Source organism: Pteropus vampyrus, unplaced genomic scaffold, assembly GCF_000151845.1.
Source record: "Pteropus vampyrus isolate Shadow unplaced genomic scaffold, Pvam_2.0 Scaffold96, whole genome shotgun sequence".
NCBI classification, from domain to species: Eukaryota; Metazoa; Chordata; class Mammalia; order Chiroptera; family Pteropodidae; genus Pteropus; species Pteropus vampyrus.
The window spans coordinates 4,354,812-4,364,227 of NW_011888877.1; the positions used below are offsets into that span (position 1 = coordinate 4,354,812).

At 35.3% G+C, this 9,416-nt stretch overlaps 1 pseudogene; it reads right to left on the bottom strand.

Annotated features, from left to right (window-relative positions):
* Positions 1-320: 320 nt before the first annotated feature.
* On the bottom strand, positions 321-439 carry LOC111742540 (annotated as a pseudogene).
* Between the last annotated feature and the right edge of the window lie 8,977 nt (positions 440-9,416).

Below are 9,416 nucleotides of genomic sequence, written 5' to 3' on the forward strand. Positions count from 1 at the left end.
ATTTATTCAAGTTCTGTTAAAAGTCTAGGTGAAAACAAGTGATATTTGTGCTTGTGTGTATGTATGCATGTGTCTCCAAAAAAATGATCTCTATCCACTGTTGTACATAGTCTATCTCTGTGTCAAGTTATAATCACTATTAAATTCTACACTGGGCTAGATTACATTAGTTTTCCATGGAAATATCTTTGTAGAATTAGTCTAATAATATGCTTTTTTTTTTTTTCAGGCGAGGCAACCTTTGGTTGACCTCACAGATTGCAAGGATCTTGTCAGCTTACAATTCCTTACTTTTTATTTTTATTTAATTTTATTTTTTACGCCTACAGCACCTGGTCTTCCTAGGTGGTCTCTCATCCAAGTACTAACCAGGCCCGCCCCTGCTTAGTTTCCGAGATCAGACGGGATCAGACTTGTTCAGAGTGGCATGGCCGTAGACTAATATGCCCTCTTTTTAATTTTTAAATTAAGGGATTATTTTAAAAATAGACAATTTCCCCATAGTGTCTTTAATTCTGTTATTGAAAACATAGTTCATTTTGAACAAAACATTGTTAAATGTTTTTATATAAAGGTACATTTATTTAACCAATCTTCATTGTATGTCAAGCTAGTCTTAGGTATGAAATTTCAGAAAAAAATTATTCCTACTTTCATTTATTTCACAAAGTGGTTCCTTTTGTACTTTTGCTGCCAGGAAGCTCAGTGCTATGTTGAGAAATCAATTGCAGCAACGGTCTGTAACCTGTATTTCTAATAAAATTGTTCATCCTCTTCTCCACTACATGGCTTTTAATAATTACATTTGTATGCATATCTTTTAGAGTAAATCATCTAAAAAAATTAGAGTAGGTGGAGTATAAATGAAATAAAAAGTAATTCTATCTGAAGATATAGTTTTGAACTGACCGCCTTCCAAAATTTTGCTCTTCAGATATTACTCACGGAACCTCTTGGGGTAGACAGTTCTTTTAGAACTGTCCTATTTGTTCTCTATACATTTGGTTTCAGTTTGTTCATTCATAATTCAATTAACATTTGAGCGTCCAAGTGCCAGATGAATGCTTAGATGCTACTCATACAAAAATAGGAAGCATAGACAGTGTCTTTAAGGAGCTTATTTGCTAACGGAGAGACATATGAAATAAAATACTGTTTAATAAGTGTCTAAAGATAGACATATAGAGCACAAATGAAGGGTACCTCACTTAAGCTTTGGGCGTGAGGGGTGCCGTTCATGGGAGACTTCTAGGAGGAGTTCCTAGGAGTTGGCCAGATGAAGAAGGGGGAGGGGAAAATTGCCTTCAGGTAGAGGTAACGTTATGTTTAAAGGGACAGAGAAAATGTGGAATGTACTTGACAGAAAAAGGCAAATGTTTAGGTGTGGCTGGAGCTTCTTAAGGCCAATATGGCAAGGGAGAGGAAAATCAGTGGCTAGAGAGGAAAACAGGATTAATTATGAAGGACCTCACCTGAAGTTTGGATTTATCTTGAAATTGATAGAGAGCCATTGAAGAGTTTTAATTAGAGGAATGATGGAACCCATCTTGTGTTTTAGAAAAATGATTTTCATAGTAGTGTGGAGAATTGTTTGAAGGTGATTAAAACAGAATCAGGAAGACCAAGTATCTATTTTTACAATAGCAGTCACGCTGGATAAGAGATCTGCAGGACTTATGCTTAGCAGAAGCAGGCAGGGGCAAGGTCAGATGAGGAGAGAGATGAATTCAGAATGACTCCCAGGCTTCTGGTTGCTTAGGTGCAGTAGCACCGTTCATTAATGGAGGAAGAGGGTACAAAAAGCAGAGGGAAATGGCCATTTTACTCTCTAACAGTGTTGAGTTTGTAGCGTATCTGGGATAGCTATATGCCAGTGACCATGGTAAACAGTTTGGATATATAGGGCTCTGGGCTTAGGAGACACATGTAACTGTTAATACGGGTTTGGATATGTGGAATTTAACATGTTCATTTGAAAACTATAGCAAAAGCCCATTTTATATTTCTTCATGTAATTATAAACATGTAAGTTCCAATCATTTTATCTAAAGTATAATATAAATTGAACTTGCCATAACTTGTATGCTCTACATTCTCAGTTCAGATCTCACACATAGATGGTGATGGCTCTGACCTGGTGCAGAGTCACACAGTTGCACTGGAAGAATGAATGGAATTTGGGTTTAAAACAGTAATCATGGGAGACAGCTACAGCAATGTCAATGGTAGAATAATGCGAATTCAGCATATTATACCCTTCAGTGTGCACTCAAAACCTGGCAATTGGCCAGTTTTCATTGGTAGATGGTGAATGCTACGTAAGTGTATGTTAAATAAGTAAATAAATACATACTGCACTGCCCTGCCCTCTCACAAGTGTTGGTAGTTGCTCAGCAAGTCAGTGGTCTTGGTCCCCTCTTCCTCTCACCCCTTCCATTTCAAAAGTGATGTATCAGATATGGTAGCCCTTCACTCATAAACAACTGACTTAACAGTAAATCGGCAAACAAAATTCATAAGCTACGATAGTGAATGAGAATAAATTTAAAAGGAGAAAGTAGATTATTCTTGATCATAAGAGTTTCTTGAATTATTTACCATTACAATGAAATTCTATGTAAAAAGACTGTGCATATGTTTTGTGATTCGTTCTGACATTTTAAATAAACTGTAAGACTCTTCATGTGTTATAGAGGACATAGCATCTAAAATCATAACTGACTTGATAGTTATGATAGTGAAAAAGTATTTCACAGGAAACAAAACAAATAGATATGTGATACCAAAATTTATGATTTCTTAATCAAATCCAGGAATAGTGGCCAGGGGTATATAATCACAGAGGCTGAAATAAACCAAATCAAGGCCTGAAAATCCTTAATCTAAAAAAAAAAAAAAAAAAATGCAACAGAGGAACACTTACATGTTTTCAAGTAAAAAATAACCAATGAAGGAATATGAGAACATGTAAAATTCATTAGTATCATGAAACTTGCTTCAGTAATAGGTAAATGTAATATCTTATTATAAAAAAAATTAATATCTATTAAAGTTGATAAGTGTCATTGGCGTTACTCTGTGATAGGAGAATAGGTAGTGCTTAGAATAGTAAAACTTCTTTAATTCTGTTATTGAAAACATAGTTCATTTTGAACAAAACATTGTTAAATGTTTTTATATAAAGGTACATTTATTTAACCAATCTTCATTGTATGTCAAGCTAGTCTTAGGTATGAAATTTCAGAAAAAAATTATTCCTACTTTCATTTATTTCACAAAGTGGTTCCTTTTGTACTTTTGCTGCCAGGAAGCTCAGTGCTATGTTGAGAAATCAATTGCAGCAACGGTCTGTAACCTGTATTTCTAATAAAATTGTTCATCCTCTTCTCCACTACATGGCTTTTAATAATTACATTTGTATGCATATCTTTTAGAGTAAATCATCTAAAAAAATTAGAGTAGGTGGAGTATAAATGAAATAAAAAGTAATTCTATCTGAAGATATAGTTTTGAACTGACCGCCTTCCAAAATTTTGCTCTTCAGATATTACTCACGGAACCTCTTGGGGTAGACAGTTCTTTTAGAACTGTCCTATTTGTTCTCTATACATTTGGTTTCAGTTTGTTCATTCATAATTCAATTAACATTTGAGCGTCCAAGTGCCAGATGAATGCTTAGATGCTACTCATACAAAAATAGGAAGCATAGACAGTGTCTTTAAGGAGCTTATTTGCTAACGGAGAGACATATGAAATAAAATACTGTTTAATAAGTGTCTAAAGATAGACATATAGAGCACAAATGAAGGGTACCTCACTTAAGCTTTGGGCGTGAGGGGTGCCGTTCATGGGAGACTTCTAGGAGGAGTTCCTAGGAGTTGGCCAGATGAAGAAGGGGGAGGGGAAAATTGCCTTCAGGTAGAGGTAACGTTATGTTTAAAGGGACAGAGAAAATGTGGAATGTACTTGACAGAAAAAGGCAAATGTTTAGGTGTGGCTGGAGCTTCTTAAGGCCAATATGGCAAGGGAGAGGAAAATCAGTGGCTAGAGAGGAAAACAGGATTAATTATGAAGGACCTCACCTGAAGTTTGGATTTATCTTGAAATTGATAGAGAGCCATTGAAGAGTTTTAATTAGAGGAATGATGGAACCCATCTTGTGTTTTAGAAAAATGATTTTCATAGTAGTGTGGAGAATTGTTTGAAGGTGATTAAAACAGAATCAGGAAGACCAAGTATCTATTTTTACAATAGCAGTCACGCTGGATAAGAGATCTGCAGGACTTATGCTTAGCAGAAGCAGGCAGGGGCAAGGTCAGATGAGGAGAGAGATGAATTCAGAATGACTCCCAGGCTTCTGGTTGCTTAGGTGCAGTAGCACCGTTCATTAATGGAGGAAGAGGGTACAAAAAGCAGAGGGAAATGGCCATTTTACTCTCTAACAGTGTTGAGTTTGTAGCGTATCTGGGATAGCTATATGCCAGTGACCATGGTAAACAGTTTGGATATATAGGGCTCTGGGCTTAGGAGACACATGTAACTGTTAATACGGGTTTGGATATGTGGAATTTAACATGTTCATTTGAAAACTATAGCAAAAGCCCATTTTATATTTCTTCATGTAATTATAAACATGTAAGTTCCAATCATTTTATCTAAAGTATAATATAAATTGAACTTGCCATAACTTGTATGCTCTACATTCTCAGTTCAGATCTCACACATAGATGGTGATGGCTCTGACCTGGTGCAGAGTCACACAGTTGCACTGGAAGAATGAATGGAATTTGGGTTTAAAACAGTAATCATGGGAGACAGCTACAGCAATGTCAATGGTAGAATAATGCGAATTCAGCATATTATACCCTTCAGTGTGCACTCAAAACCTGGCAATTGGCCAGTTTTCATTGGTAGATGGTGAATGCTACGTAAGTGTATGTTAAATAAGTAAATAAATACATACTGCACTGCCCTGCCCTCTCACAAGTGTTGGTAGTTGCTCAGCAAGTCAGTGGTCTTGGTCCCCTCTTCCTCTCACCCCTTCCATTTCAAAAGTGATGTATCAGATATGGTAGCCCTTCACTCATAAACAACTGACTTAACAGTAAATCGGCAAACAAAATTCATAAGCTACGATAGTGAATGAGAATAAATTTAAAAGGAGAAAGTAGATTATTCTTGATCATAAGAGTTTCTTGAATTATTTACCATTACAATGAAATTCTATGTAAAAAGACTGTGCATATGTTTTGTGATTCGTTCTGACATTTTAAATAAACTGTAAGACTCTTCATGTGTTATAGAGGACATAGCATCTAAAATCATACCTGACTTGATAGTTATGATAGTGAAAAAGTATTTCACAGGAAACAAAACAAATAGATATGTGATACCAAAATTTATGATTTCTTAATCAAATCCAGGAATAGTGGCCAGGGGTATATAATCACAGAGGCTGAAATAAACCAAATCAAGGCCTGAAAATCCTTAATCTAAAAAAAAAAAAAAAAAAAATGCAACAGAGGAACACTTACATGTTTTCAAGTAAAAAATAACCAATGAAGGAATATGAGAACATGTAAAATTCATTAGTGTCATGAAACTTGCTTCAGTAATAGGTAAATGTAATATCTTATTATAAAAAAAATTAATATCTATTAAAGTTGATAAGTGTCACTGGCGTTACTCTGTGATAGGAGAATAGGTAGTGCTTAGAATAGTAAAACTGAAGTGAATGGTGTTTTCTAGAGCCAAGACCACAAGTTTTTCAATAAGAGTTAGCTGTGAATTCAGAACTGTGCTAGGTAATTTGAGAAATAGAAAAAGAATATAAAATATAAGCTCTGCTCTAGAGATGTTTGTTATTTTACTGAGGAGATAAGATATTTATTCACATAAAGTGACAAAGTAGAGAACCACATAACATGCTATGTCAAGGATGGCTGCTGTGCTTTGCATAACTTTAGGAGTGCCATTTATGTCGTGATCTATGGGAGTGGCAGCCCCTCGATTTGTACAGTCCACAGCCTACCCAGCTATACATGGTGGACCTTGGAAGTATTCAAAGTTTTCATTTTCATTTACTTCCCTGAGAGTAAGTGGTATAAACAATGAAGCTCCCCATGGCTTCCCATGTCACTTAGAATAACAAAATCTTAATTTGACCTATAGCCAGATTTGGTCTGGCCCCAACTAACCTCTCCGGCTTTAACTTTTGCCATGTCACCTTTCCCACTTTATGTCCCATAAATTTATGGCTTCTTCAACTGTATGCAATAATCATGCATCCCTTGTTTAAGCCAGAAACCTAGATGTATCACTGATTCCTCCATCTTCTTCATATCAATCGGTTTGTTTCCTAAATATCTCCTTAGACCTTTTATTTTTCTCTTTCCCTTTTGCTAGGCTTTCTTCATGTCTGGTGTAGGTTCCTACAATAGCTTCCTAAGTGGTCTTCCTGCCTCCCATCTTGTATTTCTCCATCCTTTTTTCCCAGTGTAATCACAGTGATCCTTCTTTACAAAGTGAAAATTTGATTCTGTCACGGCATAGACATTAATGTTCAGATGCAATTCAAAATACTTAAAATAATTCATTGGATCCTTGAGGACATTCGTCTCTGTCAATCTCTCAGCCTTCTTCCTCCAGCCTCCTCTCTCCTCTGTTATGCAGTAGTCATATTGCGTTTTCAGTTTTGTCAACATATCAAACTGGTTTTGGTTCTGAGCTTCATTTATATAGTTCCTTCTGGTTGGAATATTCTCCAATCCTTCCCCTCTCTGGAGACTCCCTCCAATTTTTCAGCAGGCAATCTGCCCCCAAAACCTTCCAATCTCAACTTCAATGTTACTTCCCCTGGGTCACGTTTCCTGTGTCCTTCAAAGTCTGGGTTAGATGCAGAGCACACTCTACTACTTCTCCTTTAGTCACACACATCATAGTGCGTTGCATTTATTTGTCTCTCACAACCCCTTTATAAATTCCTTGAGGTCAAGGACAATTGTGTTTTGAACATCTTGCGTATTTTTAAGAGCTATTTCTTGAATGAATGGTGACTGAATTATTCATTCTATAGTAATTCTAAACGGTAGAAAAGACTCAGTCTATGGGGCCGCAGAACCTTAAATATTTCTTCATCTGAGTGGAAGGTATTGATTAATTAATTAGTCATATACACTAATAATAAAAGTTAATAAAAAATACGGTCAACATAGAGAACTGATTAGTTAGCACTTTTATTTATCAAGCACTTACTGGTATTTATTCTGTCCCAACACATCTTCTTAGCATTTTAGAAATTTTAATTTATTGTAATTCTCACAATAGTTTTATGAGATAGTCCTAGAATTTGCCACAATTTTACATATGAGGAAACTAAGACACAGAGATATTAAGTAACCTCACCGAGTCCCACAGCCGGGAAGTGGCAGAACCCGGATTTGAATCCAGTCAGTCTCCCTCCAGATACGTACCTCAGTCTGTTGTCTTTCAAAATAGGCAGGAATGTAACATGCAGGGCAAGTGATTCCTTGTTTTCCCCAGCATGAAGCTTCTTTTATAGTTTCATTGGACCCCAAACAGAATGCCTGAGTCAGATGGTAACACTGACAGTCAAAGGCGAATTCTTTGCTGTGTATTGGTTAATTGTGTGTGGAAATCACTTCTTCCAAAACTTGAATAAACTACAATGGCAATTTCATAGTAAATGGTCATATAGAAAGCAGTTTAGATAAAAATGAAACATATTGTTGGAATTTAAATTTTTAAAGCTTTGCAAAATTTACAATAATAAATCTTTAACATATTTTATAAGTTTATGATAATTTTGAAAAAAATTGGAAAGTAAAAAATATATATAGTAGAAATCACTCATTTTAAATCTAAAAATAACAAAAGGGCATCAAAGGACACTATTAAGAGAGAAAAAAGACAGCTCACATAATGGGAGAATATATTTGCAAAGCATCTCTGAAAAGAGATTAATATCCAGAATATATAGAAAACCCCTGAAATTCAACAAACAACCTCATTAAAAAATGGCCAAAAAATTAGAATAGACCTTTCTTCAAAGAAGTTATACAAGTGGACAAAAATATGTGAAAAGATGCTCAATATCACATTATTAGAGAAAAGCAAATCAAACTATAATGAGATAGCACCTCCACACCTATTAGAATGGCTATTATAAAAACAACAAAAAGTAAATGTTGGTGAGAATGTGGATAAATTGGAACCCTTGTGCTTTGCTGGTGAGACCATAAAATGGTGCAGCCACTGTGGAAAACAAGTTTGGTGGTTCCTCAAAAAGTTAAACATAGAATTACCACTTGATCCAGCAATTACACTTCTGGTTAAACTGAAAGGATTGAAAGCAGGGATTCAAATGGATACTTGTACACCAATATTCACAACAGCATTATTCACTACAACCAAAAAGTGAAATCAACCTAAGTGTCCATCAACAGATGAACAAACAAAATGTGTTGTATACATACAATGAAATATTATTAATCTTAAAAAGGAATGAAATTCTGATACATGCTACAATAGATGAAACTTGAAAATGTATTAAGTGAAATAAGCCAGACAAAAAAGGACAAATTTTATATTATTTCATTTATATGAGATATCTACAGTAGAAAAATTCAGAGAGACAGAAAGTAGAATAGAGGTTAGCAAGAGCTGGGGGTAGAGGAGAATGGGAAGTAATTGATTCGGACAGAGTATCTGTTAGTGATGATGAAAATTTCTGGAAATGATAGTGGGTGATGGTTTATACAACACTGTGTATGTATTTAATGCCACTGAATTGTACACCTAAAAATGGTGAAAATGATAAATTTTATGTTATATATATTTTGCCACAATAATAAATAAAATTTAAAAAGTTAGAAAACAAAGAAGATAAGTAACCAGGGCAACCAGAAATCTTTACCATAACTTAAATGGGCCCAAAGGCCCAGTTTGCAGACACTTTTTTTTTTAAATTAAGTTTACTGGGGTAACATTGGTTAATACAATTATATAATACAATTATATAATTTAACATCTGTACATTCTATCGTGTGTTTACCACCCAAAGTCCAGTTTCCTTCAGCTACCATATATTTGATCCCCTTTACCCACTTTACCCTCCCCCTACCCACCTATATTTGACTCCCTTTAACCCGTCTACCTCCCCCATTCTCCCTCACTTCCTACCCTCTGGTAACCACTAGTCTATTGTCCATGTCCATGAGTCTCTGTTTGTTTGTCCTGTTCCTTTGTTGCTTTTAGGTTTATATCCCCCATATAAGTGACATCATGTGATTTTCAACTTTTTCTGTCTGGCTTATTTCGCTTAGCATGATTATCTCGAGTTCCATCCATGTTGTCGCAAATGGCTGTATTTCATCTCTTCTTATGGCTGAGTAATA